Source organism: Myotis davidii, unplaced genomic scaffold, assembly GCF_000327345.1.
Source record: "Myotis davidii unplaced genomic scaffold, ASM32734v1 scaffold765, whole genome shotgun sequence".
NCBI classification, from domain to species: Eukaryota; Metazoa; Chordata; class Mammalia; order Chiroptera; family Vespertilionidae; genus Myotis; species Myotis davidii.
The window spans coordinates 1,348,726-1,364,336 of record NW_006296056.1 but is presented as its reverse complement, the minus strand read 5'-3'; the positions used below and the strand labels follow the sequence as shown (position 1 = coordinate 1,364,336).

Genomic DNA, 15,611 nt, shown 5'->3' with positions numbered 1-15,611 from the left:
CTTTTATTTTTTTTATTCTGGGCCAGCTTTAGCTCTGAGGCCTCGGCTGCTGAAAACAGGTTTCTGGCCTTTGTTTACTGTCTGTATTTGATACAATGTTGTGGTCCGGCTGGCTGAAGCTCCACTGAATAAAGCAGTTTTCTGGGGTTTTGTTTTAGCTTCTTTATTCGCAACATAGTTGCTTAGCGTTGCAGCTGAGAGGCCGGCAAGTCAGGCGGGGAATATTGGAGTTCTCCGTCACTGAAGCAAGCAAGCCTCCCCATTGGAATCAGCTGCCTGGCTGCCGGCCGCCATCTTGGCTGCCAGTTCATTTGCATATCTCGGCCCTACTCTGTGAGTGACAGGGGGATTAGCCAATGGGAAGGGTAGCAGTCGTACGCCAATTACCATGTTTCTCTTTTATTAGTGTAGATGCCCTTCATCATTTTTCATAGCATTTGTAGATATAACCTTATCTTCTCTCTGAGTCTCAAATATACAACTGTCTTCTTTTCATTTGCATTCATTTCATCCCCATAGGCCTTTCACATTTAACCTGCCCAAATTCAAGTTTGGATTTCTTTTTTCTCCCAAACCAGCCATTCCTCCAGACTTGCCCACCTCAGAGGATGGCAACAGTACTATTTCTTTAGTCAGGCCAAACCCAGTTGTCCTGAGCTCTTATCCAGCCCATCAGTAGGCCCTAATGTTCCATCTTTACAGCATCACCTCACCCAGCTGGTGTGGCTCAGTGGTTGAGCTTCGACTCAGGAACCAAGAGGTCACGGGTTCGATTCCTGGACAGGGCACATGCCCAAGTTGTGGGCTTGGGTTGCAGGCTCGATCCCCAGTGGGGGCCGTGCAGGAGGCAGCCAATCGATGAATTCCTCTCTTATTAGTGTTTCTATCTCTTTCTATCCCTCTCCCTTCCTCTCTATCTAAAAACCAATAAAAGTATTTTTCAAAAAACAAAACAAAAACATGACCACCTCTGCTACTTTAGCTATTACCTTAATTCATACCATCATCACCTTTTGCCTGGATGATTGCAGTAGCCTATTACCTGGTTTCCAGCTTCTCACTGGTTTCTTGCTTTTGTCCTTTCCCCGGTAAATCTATTCTTATCATAACCGCCAATTATCCTTTAAAAAAGAAAACCACGCAGGTTCAGACATTTGGTGTATGTGCTTGGCTGAGGAGCCAATGGGGCGAAGCTACCATCTGTGGGATTATGACTGAACGCCTCTACGTCAGAATCCCGCCCAGGCGGAACGGCAGCGCCGCGGGAGCCTCGGTTGGCCTCGGATAGCCGGTCTCCTGAAGCGCGTAGGGACCGGGGTCCGGTGCGGAGAGCCCTTCGTCCTGGAAGACAGGGTGCGGCCGCCAAGGGGGCCGTCCTCACGCCCTTCATGCAACGCACATTGGTGGGGAACCTGGCACTAAACCATTCGTAGACGACCTGCTTCTGGGTCGGGGTTTCGGGGTTTCGTACGTAGCAGAGCAGCTCCCTCGCTGCGATCTATTGAAAGTCAGCTCTCGACACAAAGGTTTGTAAAAAAAAAGGTAAAAAAAAAAACAAAAAAAGAAAACCAGATCTTCTCACTCCTTCCCGTCTCTCCTAGAGTAGAGGCTAAAGGCCACACATGGCCTCCCCGGTCTGCCCCACCCTCCCTCCATCTTTACTTCTGACCTCATCTCCTTTCACTCTCCTGCCCTTTTTAATTTTCTTCAAGTCTGTTCAAATGACATCTGTTCATTGAAGCCTTCCCTGGCCATCCATCATAGAAGAGCTCACCTATCCCTGCCCTGTTTTGTTGTTGTTCACAGCACTTACTACCATCGGCTAATTATGTATTTTCTTATTGTTCTTCCCAACTACAGTGTAAGCTCCGTGAGGGCCGGGACTTGCTCTCTTCTGTGTACTCCTGTATTCCCGGCAGCTAGAGCTGTGCATGGCCTCTAGTGGACACTCAGGAAATACTTGTGACTTCTGAGTAGTTGTTAAGACATGGACTTACTAGTTTAACAGACCTACCAATGCAAGTTCCAGCTCCAGCACTGATGAGACTTCTAACTACTTGCAGTTAAAACACTTCTAAGCCTCGATTTCCTAACCTGTAATATAGGGATGTGTTGGTTCTTACTTCCTAGGTCAGCCGTGGGCAAATTACGGCCCGCGGGCCGGATCCAGCCCGTTTGAAATGAATAAAACTAAAAAAAAAAAAAAGACCGTACCCTTTTATGTAATGATGTTTACTTTGAATTTATATTAGTTCACACAAACACTCCATCCATGCTTTTGTTCCGGCCCTCCGGTCCAGTTTAAGAACCCATTGTGGCCCTCAAGTCAAAAAGTTTGCCCACCCCGTCCTAGGTTGTTTGTTTGGGGAAGATTAAATTAAATAATCCATGTGAAGTGCTTAGCTCGATAGCTTGGCCATAATACTAGTATACTAAACTACATTGAGAGCAGCTGTTGCTATTGATACTGCTGCCAGTCCTTATAGGACTCCATTTAATGGCTTACTTATCTATCTCCTCTACTCGATTTTAAAACTTGCTGTTATAATGATGATGATGATAATGCAGTTGCCAGAGGTGAGAGATGTGGAAAATTGGGTAAAGGCTGTCAAAGGTACAAACTTCTAGGTATAAGATAAATGATTTCTAAGGCTATAGTGTAAACTAGAGGCCCGGTGCACAGAAATTTGTGCACTGGCGAGCAGGGGGGCGGGTGGGTAGGGGTGTGAGGGGGTTGAAGGTGTCCCTGGGGCCGGCCTGCGGCCCAGGATCATATATTATCATGGGCGGCAAGCAGGCAGCTTCTGGGGTCACACATGGGGGCCTGGCTGGTGGATCGTACTGTCTGCCCTGCCTGCAGTATGCAAATTAGCCGCCATCTTTGTTGGCGGTTAATTTGCATATCACATTGATTAGCCAATGGGAGGCGTAGCGAAGGTATGGTCAATTAACCATGTTTGTCTATTATTAGATAGGATAATGATAATGAAAACAACACTACTACTAATAATAGCAGCATTTACCATCTGAGTGCTTACTGGGTGCCAGGAAGTGTTCTGTGAGTCAGTACTTTCCTGTAGCACTTTCTACAGTAAAGGCAGTGTTCTCTGTCTGCATTGTAAAAAGGTAGCCACTGGGTGCAGGTGGCATGTGAGCACTTGAAATGTGGCAGTGTGACTGAGGCATGAAATTACTAATTTTATTTCATTTTAACAGATTGTGGGCGGATCATGAGCATTCTCGTGTTTTCATATTACACAGTGTTTTATATAAATGTTAAAGGCACGTCTTAAAATTAAATACCCATTGCATTTTGAAGTTTTTTATTACATGCTCTTACAGGTTAATATCTTTTTAAAGTATGATACTTTGTAAAACGTTTTTTGTACTCATTCAATAGAAACTTACCTGGCCACTGGGTAAAGCTAGCAATAGAACTACTGGTGCACAATGTGTTAAATTAGATTTAAATAACCATATGTGGCTAATAGCTACTGCATTTAGATTTCAGATTCCTAAATTCTTTATACAACCCTACGATTTGGGCAGAGTTATAGATGAAGAAATCAAATTTCTGAGAGGCTAGGTAACTTGTCCAAGATTACACAGCTATATGAGGTAGAATTGGGACTTAACGGTTAAATCCCTTGGTAATCTGGTCTCAGGGGCTGTACTGGCACTTTCTCTACTGCAGTCCCATAGACAATGGGCCACAGGCTAAGGACCAAGGTGACACGTCTGTGTTCTTGCTGCAAAGGAGGCTGAGAAAACGAATTGCTGGTTCTTATCCCAGTAAGGGATCACTCCTAAGGTGGGAAATTCCCCAAACATTGGAAAGGTGCTCCAAAGATTCTGGACCAGTGAACAAGCTTGGCTGCTCAACCTCTGTTGCATCCACTCTTCTTCCAGACTTAAATTTGCAAACAGTGACAACTACAAAATGCTTCCTGCTAACATTGCTGTCTCTCATAACAGTGAAAAACATGCTCTCTCTTTCCACAAAAGGAGGAGAGAAACATCTTATCAGTTACAGTTTCCAAGTCTTGAATACTGGGGCCATGCTTATGGCTTTCATTATTGTTTCATAATGGCACCCTATAACTAATGAGTTACCAACTCACTTTTTATAAAATACTAGCGGCCTGGTGCACGAATTGGTGCATGGGTGGGGTCTCTTGGGATGGCCTGCAGGGATCGGGCCCCAGCTCGCACCCCCAGCCTTGCAGCCCCACAGTCCTGCCTGGCACCCCACCTTGGCCTGGTGCTGACCCCTCACCTGCTCCACCATCCTGCCTATGGGGCGATCGATTGGGACAGGGCCCCCCTCCCGGCTTGCTTAGTGCCTCGAGCCAGGCAGTGGCCCCGCTCCCTCACTGCCGCTGCTGCCGCCACCGCTGGTCGCTGCCACTGCTAATCAGCCCCCTGCTCGCACCCACCTTGGCCTGGTGCCACCCTGTCACCTGCTCCACCATCCTGCCGTGGTCCCGCTCTTGTCGGGGCCCATTGGGGCCAGCAGTGCCTCCACTGCCTCCTGCTGCCACCACTGTGTCGCCAATGCCTCCATGTTGTGCGCTGCCCCCTGCTGGTCAGCGCATATCATAGCGAGTGGTCGAACTCCTGGTCAAACAACTGCCCGAGGGGACAATTCGCATATAAGGCTTTTATTATATAGGATTAGAAGAAAGAGAAAGGGAGAAATCAGTTAAAAACATAAAGATGTACATGCCAAACCAAGGAAGAAATAAGAGTGGATACTTTAGTCTTAACTTTTGCTGTTGGTCCTGAACTCAGTTGGTATTTTAAACTCCCTTTCTCTACCACCCATTTCATGTTCTCTCTGCTCTCAGCCAACTCTGAGCTGGTGGAGGTTTTCATCTGACTGTAACACCTGGGCTTTCATTGCTGAGGTATCTATGCTCTTGATATTCTGTCTGTGAGGAGTTGTTTCTGACTTCCGTTGTCTTTTATCAGTAGACATGGCAAAAACCTGGAGGATTCCTGGTTCCAGACATGCACCTCCCTTTTCTCACTCTGTAGCAGCAACCCTATTTACCCTTGATAATGAAGATTCATGGTCCCAGCCAGTTCTGTAACCTCACTTTTTGTCTGTCTGTTGAGTGTCATGAAGAGCTCAAAATCGCTAGGTTGCAGTTTAACCTTTCAACTCAGTGGAGGCATTGTGAGTCCCTTACTGAAATCATTCTTTTCTTGGGTGCTGAGACTGTTAAACCAGCAGAACTAGAGTTACAGCCATGGGGACAAATGCAAGTTGGTCATTAGGTGTGATGAGGGGGAGGAGATGTGTAACTAATTCTACCTTTGTCCTCTGGCTCCTCGGCCCATGTGTTCTGGCTGTGGGAGAAACAATGCCATGAATTATTCACATGTTACAAGCATCCTGTGGGCCATGACTCTAACCTCAGCAGGTGGCGTTGCTCAGGTAGCACTGGAACTGAATCTTCAGTAGGTGACAGCATTCTGACAGATCCTCTTGCTGGATAATGGGGTACTTGGTAAGACCAGTAAATCCCACTAGCATCAACCCATTGCTGTACTTTCTTCACTGCAAAATCTTAAGTGAAATTCTGTGATGATAAGTAAGGCATTTAGTAATTCTGTGAATGATAGAGGTATTGTGGACAGGAAAGGCAATTTCAAATTCAGATAAGAACTAACATATTGATAGGAACAGAAATAGAATATTGGGGACCAGCTATAATTGTAAGAAATATTAGTAATGCTCTGTTAACCATGGCTGTCTTGTTCTGATTAAAGAAAGCACATTCTAACCTGGCTGGGAGTTGCACGTGGGACCTGGGAGCTCACCTGGAAATGCGGCACATTCTCTCCATCTGGGAGCTGCCTGTTTTCATGGAAAGATTAACAATCTTGTTGCCGAAACCAGAGCTGCCAGCCTTTTGCATGTCACCAGCCTTTTGAAGACCCCAGCGTTTGCATACCTGCAGGCCTTTGAAAATCTCCAGCCTGCATTTCCTGTGAACTGCCCATTTGGCATACCCTTTTGCCTATTTCCCATGTAATCTTTGTTCTTCTACCCAATATGAGCAGCTGGCTTATGGTGGGGCACCAGAACAAGTTTTTGTGGATGACCTGCTACTCTCCCATGCTGCCGGCAGTACTGGAATAAACGCTCATATATGATTCAACCCTGTCTCTGCCTAATTGGCTCAAGTAGTGACAGGCAGCCCAGACCCTTTGATTGTCCAGTTGCAGAATGACCCCTGAAGTTTGAGAATATATGCCTGAAATCAAGTATGCTTTCGTAAAATTAAGTTGGGGTATAAAAGTTGTTGGAAGCACATGCAAAGCAAAATGAGGTTGAAAGGGGGTTTGAATGAGTTGAAACCATCTGTCACTGACTCAGTATGACCTTGGGCAAGACGCTTAACTGCTGTGAGCTGCCCATCCCTCACATCTGTAAAATTGGGATAATGGTTCTTGTGTATGTCAGGCTTTGCATCTCTCAGTTGAAAGGTGCTATGCAGGTGCACAGTAGTTGCTAATAACAACGGTAGGCAGCCTCGTCCCACCCTTCCCGCAGCATGGCCTGTGTTTAAATGGTACAGCGCTCAGGTGCCTATGAAAGAGGTCCTCACTGTTTACGTTGTGACACGCTCTCTCCTAGCACCCGATAGGTTTCCTTCCCAGCACTCACCACCGTTGGTGGTAGCATATTTGTTTGACTATTTGAATAATATTTGTTTCCTCCACTGGATCCCAAGCCCTGTGAAACAACAGGGGCCAGGTTAGTCTGTTTGCATTGCATCTCCGTGCCTGCGTCTGGTAGGCATTTGGTAAGTATTTATTGAATGGATGAATAAATAAATAATGCACATGTCTTTAAATTCTGCCAAAACAGAAGAAAATCAACAGTTTGTCACCCCCACCCCCTTCCTGGCCTCCAATATGGTAATCTTAATGCTGCATTCTGTGTAAATAGGTGATTGCTATGGCTCCTGTTTGTCCTAGTCTTATAGTGGGGACGGTGCCGGGAGAAATTAGAGTGATTTTCAACAGCATGAATGTTTAGTAACAGATGCACATTGATGGCAGGTTGCCTCACTCAACTGCCATCTGTTAGACAACAGCCTGTTCCACAGGATTGGCCCATTAGGACAAGACCAGTAGCACTCTCTCGCACTGTGTAAGGTTTTTCATTTTCGACATTTTGCTGAAAGGCTTGAAGGAGGAAAGATATTTCCATGTCTGGTGGCCACTGCTCACTAATGGTGTGTTACCGCACCTTGGCAAACTGTGAAGTCCATGGGATGTGTGGTAATGCTCAACAAGGAAGTGTTCTCTCTTAAGTGTTTTGTCAGAAGTCAAACTAAATAATGGCACAGGGAAACTCACTCAACTATAAAGAATTGGGTCCAAAGAGTTCAGTGCAGGTTGTGCAATGGGCAACAGAAACTGGCATGAGATGAAGGGTGTAATCCCTGCTGGTCATCATTAGTGTGTGTGATTTTTTTTTTTAAACAGAGCGAAGACAGTATAGTAAACTCTGTAGAAAATGTGATGTGTCTCCCCATGTACATGCAATTAGGTTCTAGCCACTGAAAGCATAATGATTCTTAGCCTGGACATGCCTTTCAATAAAAATGTTACCAAGCCTTTTTGCTATATAAAGGTGGAGACAGTGTTGGCCTATATAAATTCACCCTGTGCATGACCAGTTGGGTTGGTGGTGTGTCAGAAGCCTGGGCCAGCTTCCATAAATGTCTCAGTTCTTAGTATATGCCTGGTACCCAACTGGGACTCAGTAAATATTTGTTGAATGAATGTTCTAGGACCAGCTAGGCCATTTCTTCTGGATACCCAGCATGAAAGCTGGCCCCATAGCCTTAGACCAAGCTGACTCTGACTCAGAACTTGGAATACTTAGTGTACCGAGCAGAACACAAAGCAAATTGCTTATCACTCTTATGTACCCATACTAAACTTCTAAAGGCTGTGTGATTTCTAAAATATAAATCAGAAAGAACTCTGAGAATTGTAGTACCCCCCTCCTCCCACCAAATACTGTGGATCTCAAGAGTTATTTTGGGAGCCTGACATCTAACAGTGACTCTGTTGGAGAGAGTAAATTCATCTGAGTCTCGGTTCAGTTACAAGAATGACTGATTTTGTGCTAGATTCTCACATGATTCAAAAGTGTGTGAATGAGTCAGCCCATTAATAGCTTTAGCTTCTGTGATCTTCCCTTCCAGTGAGATGGTGGCTATAAGGCAATAATGATAATTGGAGGAGACCTTGACTTTGCCCTCTGGCAGTAAAATGACACACTTTGAGTCATTGCATACACACACACACACACACACACACACACACACACCCTTATTTAAAAGAAATAAAGTATATTATATAAATATTTTAAAAGTTAGGTTAAAGCATGTTGAAAATAATATGTAGTCTCACTGTGGGTAAGGACTGAGTTCCGCCTTTTATTCTACCATTATCTTTTTTCCCTAAAAACAACCAGGCTGAGTTCTTGACAGTCACCTCATTGATATGGCAGTCACAGGAGCATTGGGTGCCATTTAAATGCGCATTTACAAGTGATTTTGAGCTGAAACTGAGCAGTTGGAGAATTCATGGAACTTTTGGGATTCTGTGTGTGTTTTCCAATCACTGCTCCATCTTTCTGAAACAGTTCATTAGACAAAGACCTGGATATTTCGGAGTCAGCACCTCTCTTGCTAAAGTCCCCAGTGACCCGTCACTGAGGCCAATGGACACTTTCAGTCCTTATGAACTTGATTTCTCCGCAGCATTTGACAGATCCTGATATTTTTCCTAGACTTTTGGACACTTTATTTTGGTTGTCTTTTTCACTCTTGTGCTTTTTTCTTTTTAGACTCTTCTAGCTGCTTCATAAGTGTGGCATTCCCCAGAGTTCTAATCTTGGTTCTTTTTTAGTTTCTGTGTATTTAGTCCCCTGGTGATCCCATTTATTTCCACGGTTTCCACTGAAATCCGAACTGATTCCCTCCACATGGGTATTTCCATGTCAGTTTGCTGAGCTGCAAACCTGTACATCCAGCCCCTGGAGACACACAAAATGAGAACAACAACAATAGCCGCTACTCATTGCATATTCTCTGTGACAGTCAGCTCTGTGCCTTACTGCTTCATTCATCTCTTCCTCTCAGCCACACTGTGAGGTGAACACTGTTATTATTTTCTATTTACAAGTCAGAGAACTAAGGTTAGATGCATTTAGTAACTTTTCTAAGGTCATTCAGTGAGTAGTAGAGTCTTATTTTTAATTGCAAGTCTAGAGCCCAAGTTTTTGGTCATAAATACTTTGGAATAACATGTCAAAATGGGATTCTTTACTTTCCTTTCTCTCCCCCACACCCATCTTTTCCCATTATTCTCTGTCTTGCTTGAGAGGACCACATTTCATCACTAAAGTAGAAAGAAGTCTGAGAATTGCAGTACTCCCCCCCCCCCCGACCCCCCAAACACTGTGGATCTCAAGAGTACTTTTATTTTTATGTCTAAAACATGTTGTTGGCATTAAACAGAGGTTTCACATTCATGGCCTGTGGGCTGATGTATTGTTTGGACTATATATTGTTTTAAAAACAAGAAAATGTCTCACAACAATCTAGATTTCTAACCTTTCTTTAAAAACAGGGCTTGCTCTCTCACAGGCAGCAGTCATCCAGAGCTGTGTGGCAGCCTCCTCTCACCTGGGGCTGGTGCCTGCTACTCAGCACAGTCCTCACCACTTCCTGTTGTCCTACACTTTGGGGCAGGTTCTCAGATCCTTGCCCAGCCCTGGAGGCACTTATGACACCAGGTAGAGGCTATTGCGCTTTCATTGCGCTTCCCCAGCAGGTCACCTTCTTCCTTCTCTAGTTTTTGTCCTAGTACTTGAATAATTTTCTCAGCTGAAATCTGTTACTTGCTTTCTCTTAATGTTTTGGACTTGTTTCCCCATTGGCTCCTTCTTTTGCGTCCACAGACATGCTAAGGCTCTGTGCTAAAGTTGGAAGGAAAAGAGTTGAAGCTTCTTAACATTTCTGTATGCCAAAGTTAAACACAAACATGATTTAATTGAATCTTTGCAGCATTTAAGTGGGTATCCCTGGTGCCTAATTAAGAAAGAAGAGAAATCCAAGGTCTAGACCAGTGATGGCTAACCTATGACACGTGTGTCAGAGGTGACACGCAAACTCATTTTTTTGGTTGATTTTTCTTTGTTAAATCGCATTTAAATATATAAAATAAATATAAAAAAATATAAGTCTTTGTTTTACTATGGTTGCAAATATAAAAAAGTTTCTATATGTGACATGGCACCAGAGTTAAGTTAGGGTTTTTCAAATGCTGACACGCCGAGCTCAAAAGGTTCGCCATCACTGGTCTAGAAGCTAGCAGGACTGTCCTAAGATTCATGCACAGGGCGGACCGAGACCTACCGGATCCCAAGATCTATGTTCTTTCATCTCCATCATGTCAACTTCACTTCAAGCTACTGTCACCCTCTATGCAAATAAACTAGTCCCTTTAGCTCTCTCTTGCCCATGATCTACTTCCTGCCCTCTCTCCTTCCTTCGTCACCAAAATGTATTCATTTGTTCACACAGAACTCCCTGAATCTCTTCGTCATCTCAGTGCAGCATAATTTGGCCTCCCCGTAATTCACTTGTTCATCAGCATCATCTGAGCATCTGCTGTGGCCTGGACACCAGTGGAATAAGCCTTGCCTGAGTGCAGCTTCACAGGCTGTGAGGCTGAGACAGAGCAGTAGTTTCAGTGCACGGTACTGAGTGCCTAGTATTTAAGTCCTGTGGTCTCTCTTTAGACCTTAGCTTACTCGAGCTCTCTTGTATCATTTTTGCCAAAAAACAAGCATCACACTATGGAAGTTTTCTCTTTTCTTTCTCTGTGACATTCCTCACTCCTGGCTTTCTTCTTAGCTTTCACATCTGTTCTTTTTCTTCCCATGTTCTCATTTTAAATGTCTTTCTGACCGCCTTCTAATCTCTCCACTGAGATGTTAAACAGACATTCAGGATTGCCCCCTTTCTTCCCAAGAAAATGTTAGTAGCTAGTTGGCTATATTAAATATTGACTGTCTTAGCGTCATCATTGGTCCCGGTCTTCCTCTCACGAAAAGACTCAGCCATTCTGCTTCTTAAATAGCATTTATAATTGGACCAGGCTGCCAGCCCCTCTGCCATTAGTTAACATACAGCATTAACCTCAATCTCCCTCTCTATCTGTAGGGCAGCTTATAATACTTTAACCATAGGAATAATTTTTTAAAAGTTCTCATGGTATTATTGCTTTAATCCTTAAAATATTTTAGTGTCTTTTCTGCTGCATTTCACTTGTATAGCCTGGCTCCCAGAGTTGTTTACCATCTGCTCCTATCCACTTTTCTGGTCTCCTCTCCTGTTTAGCTACACTGCTTAGCACATAGAGGGCACTCACTGAATACTGGATGGGTAAGTGGGTGATGCATTAAAACTTGACTTTTTCTCTCCTGAGGGCAGTATGAAATTCTCCTTATGTCTCCTTATGTCTGTCTCCTTATGTCTGTTAAGTTTACTTCTCAGTAGTTCTATCATTTTAAAATTATAGTGGTATAAAGATTAATCATTTGTAAACTATTTAAAGAATTCTGTTTTAAAAATTCATTAATCCGTCCTCACTGGTTTGGCTCAGTGGCTAGAGCATCGGCCTGTGGACCGGGGGGTCCCAGGTTCGATTCTGGTCAGGGGCGTGTGCCTTGGTTGTGGGCACACCCCCAGAGGGGAGTGTGCGGGAGGCAGCTGAATTGATGTTTCTCTCTCATCAATGTTTCTTACTCTCTGTCCCTCTCCTGCTCTCTCTGTAAAAAATCAATAAGATATATTTTAAAAAATTCATTAATCCAGTGTATGTGCTGAATTGTGTTCCCGAAAATTCTTATGTTGAAGCCCTAATCCCCAGTACCTCAGACAGGGCTTTAAATTGTGATTAAGTTTAAATAAAGTCATTGGAATGAGCACTAATCCAATATGACCGGCGACCTTATAAGAAGAGAGAATTTGAACACGGTCACACACAGAAGGAAGACCACGTGATGACACAAGAAGACGGCTGTCTTCAAGCCAAAGGGAGAGGCCTCCGAAGACACCAACCCTGCTATCACCTTGGTCTCAGACATTTAGCCTCCAGATCGGTGAGAAAATCATTTCTCCTGTTAAAGCCACCCAGTCTGTGGCTCACTAACAGCCTTAGCATACTAGTGTACCCAGTGCTTTAATTCACTGAGGTGTCAGGTCCTATATATTGGGCTTTGTCCTTAGGGAGGGGGTGGCCTGGGATCTAATAGATCCTCTCTTCCCCTCCCAAAGTTCTTGGAGGTACTTTAAATTTGTCTGAGAAAATGAGGGCTATCCTTCCCTTTTTTAGACTTCATGACACTTATGATCAGCCACCAACCAATGACTTTTTTATTTCCCTCTTGGGATTATGTATCTGTTTCTCTTGAAGATACAAACAAAGCAAGAAACCATAAAAAATATAGTTGATCCCCATGTAGTGCATTGTTTTAAACAGATAATGAATTTGATATTTTGCAGGCTCTCGTTTTTAAAGCTAGAGTGCAGTAATTCTTTTTGCAGTGTGTAGCTATGCCAACTGTAGCATCAGATTTCCAGAGAAGATATCTGCTGCTATTGAATTTATGTGCTGTGCAGCAGTTCTCTTGAGGTTCTGGCTGTGGGGAAGAAAAGTTCTCTGAATCACTAAATTTGGTTTATTCAGGTTTTCCTAGTCATATTTCAGATTGCCATGCTGTCAACTGCAAAATGCTTTTCCCTCTATCTTCCCTCCCCTTTCTCTCCATCTCTTCGGCTGTGGTTGTAGTTAAATTAGGAAAATCAAGTATGTTGAGTGAATTAGAGACTGTGTTGAAAAAGAACATTTGCATTTACTAACCATCTGCTCAGATCAGATCTTTTCTGATCACCCCAGATTAAATAATAATTTTACTCATTAAAGACCTGGAGAAGGTTCATCTGTATGCCTGCTTGTAGTATTACCATTAACATCTCAGGTGGATGTGAGTCGGTTATATTTTATAAATCCAGAAAAAGAGACCATGATTTCTTTCTAAGAACTCATAATTTATTTTCTATATCCACTTTGAACTCTTCATGCTGCAATCTTGAACTTGTTTCATCTTGTTCTATTTAGTGTAGGGGTAGAGTGTAGTAGTCACCATGTGTAATAGCTCTTATTCTTGAGACTTAAAGCATTAATAAATTGCCTTTCTACCTTCTCTTTTCCAAATTGAGCTTTATTGTTTCTTTAGCCTTATAGGACTTATTTAAAAAAAACTTTTAAAAATATCTTTTTATTCATTTCAGAGAGGAAGGGAGAAGGAGAAGGAGATAGAAACGTCAGTGATGAGCCCTGACCGGTTTGGCTCAGTGGAGCGTCGACCTGCAGACTCAAGGGTCCCAGTTTCGATTCTGGTCAAGGGCATGTACCTTGGTTGTGGGCACATCCCCAGTAGGGGGTGTGCAGAAGGCAGCTGATCGATGTTTCTCTCTCATTGATGTTTCTGGCTTTCTATCCCTCTCCCTTCCTCTCTGTAAAAAAAATCAATAAAATATATTAAAAAATAAAGAGTATTTAAAAATGTCAGTGATGAGAGAGAATCATTGATCGGCTGCCTCTTGCACACCCCCTACTGGGGATCGAGCCCACAACCCCTGCATGTGCTCTTGAATGGAATCCAACCTGGGACCCTTCAGTCTATAGGCTGATGCTCTATCCACTGAGCCACACCAGCTAGGGCTTATTTAAATTTTTAAATCATGTATAAGACTTGTCATTAAAGCCTCTCTATGTTTCCACAACTCTCTTTGCTTGTGGGTCCAGCACTGGTAGAGTTTCATCAATGCAATGAGAACACAATCAATTCCTTCACTCTGTACTATATATATAAATTTAGGCATTTTGATTTTATACTTAATTTTCATTTTTGAATTAGCTAATTAAAATGCATAGCAATTAAGCAAGATTATATCAACACCAATAATTTTTTGTATCTATCTTACAGTGTTAGCATTGCTTCTAACTAACTGGATAATAGTAGATAAATCATTTAACTTCTTTCTATATCATATTATTTGCTTATGAAATTGGAGAAGGTAGGTATCAAGGTTAGATGATCTCCAAGTTATCTTCCAGCTCAGAAAGTGTGTTTTATGCTCTACTAATAATTATTAACAGTTGATAAAATGTGGGTTTTAATGGGTAAATCTATTTGGAGTGAATCAGATTAATTCCTTTAAAATATATTGAGTACATATGTATTGAGTACTATCTGCTATGTGCTAGGTGCTGGCAACACAGTGATAAATGAGACATTTTTCAAAGAGTTTACATGTTACTAGGGAAAAGAAACATGTAAAAATAAATGCAATCGAATATTACTGGAGCTGTGGAAGAAATCTGTCCAGAGCGTATCAGGGCACATGGGAGAATTTGGTGAACTTTGCCTGGTGGCAGGAGCATCAGGAAAAGGCCAGTGATTCAAGGGACCCATTATGAAGGCCTGAAGAAGAGCCACTGCAGAGAAGTGGGGGCCAGCAGCAATGGGGGTGGGTCATGTGTGAGGATGAGGAAGCAGAAACAGTGGGTACAGATGATTTTTTTTCAGAGATCTGGACTTAGAGAGAAAATAGCAGGGGAGTGGGCAGGGATTAAAGAGGTTGTTTGTTTTTAAATATGGGTGTGAAGAACCAATTTAAAGGCTTTGGGGAAAGCACTTACAGGGGAAAGTTTGCTCTGCAGGAGATAAAGAAGATGGAATTCAGAATGAACTTGAGAACAAGGTTGAGGATAGATAGAGGGACACAGATGAATAGATGTGTGATAAAGCACTCATAGCAAAACATTAATTGTGGCATCCAGGAAGTAGATGAATGTAAAATACAATTAATTCTTTCAAGTTTTCACATTTGAAATTTTTATAATAAAATACTGGGAGGAAAACCAAGAACGTAGATTGAGAATTTAGCTTTGAACAGAATAGGAGGCATTTATTCCTTGTTGTGGCAGCAGAGGAAGTTCAAGGTTAAAGTCTCAACTTCTTTTGTGAGGTCGCAGCCACTCTCACCTGCTGATGCAGAGGGCCAGAAAGGAGGAGTGATGAGAATGGAGGGTGGAGTGGCTGCAGGTGAAGCAGGGGAGGCACCGAGCAGACCTGGGTTAAAGGAAGAAGTGGTGCTCAGGTTCTGGTGCAGTGGAGCTCACAGCATTGGGCTGTGTGCCATTTTTCTCCAGTATTTGTGGGGAGAAGGCAAGTTAGGGCACAGTGGAATACTACTCAACCGTAAGAAAAGACGAAATATTGCCATTTGCGACAACATGGATGTATCTTGAGGGTATCATGCTAAGCAAAATACCGTATTTGCCGGCGTATAAGACGATTTTTTGGCCCTGAAAAATATGCCTCCAAGTGGGGGGTCGTCTTATACGCCAGGTACACTTCAGATAGACTGCCCATAGTGCTTGCCCCGTGCCATAGTGGCCTCCCGATGCCCGCCCACTTCATTCCACATACCGTTCAGGCA

At 43.3% G+C, this 15,611-nt stretch overlaps 1 protein-coding gene across 5 annotated transcripts in view; it reads left to right on the top strand.

The window, feature by feature from the left end:
• Positions 1-15,611, top strand: part of NSMCE2 (NSE2/MMS21 homolog, SMC5-SMC6 complex SUMO ligase) — a 232,239-nt gene that overhangs the window by 76,159 nt on the left and 140,469 nt on the right. The window lies entirely within an intron of this gene.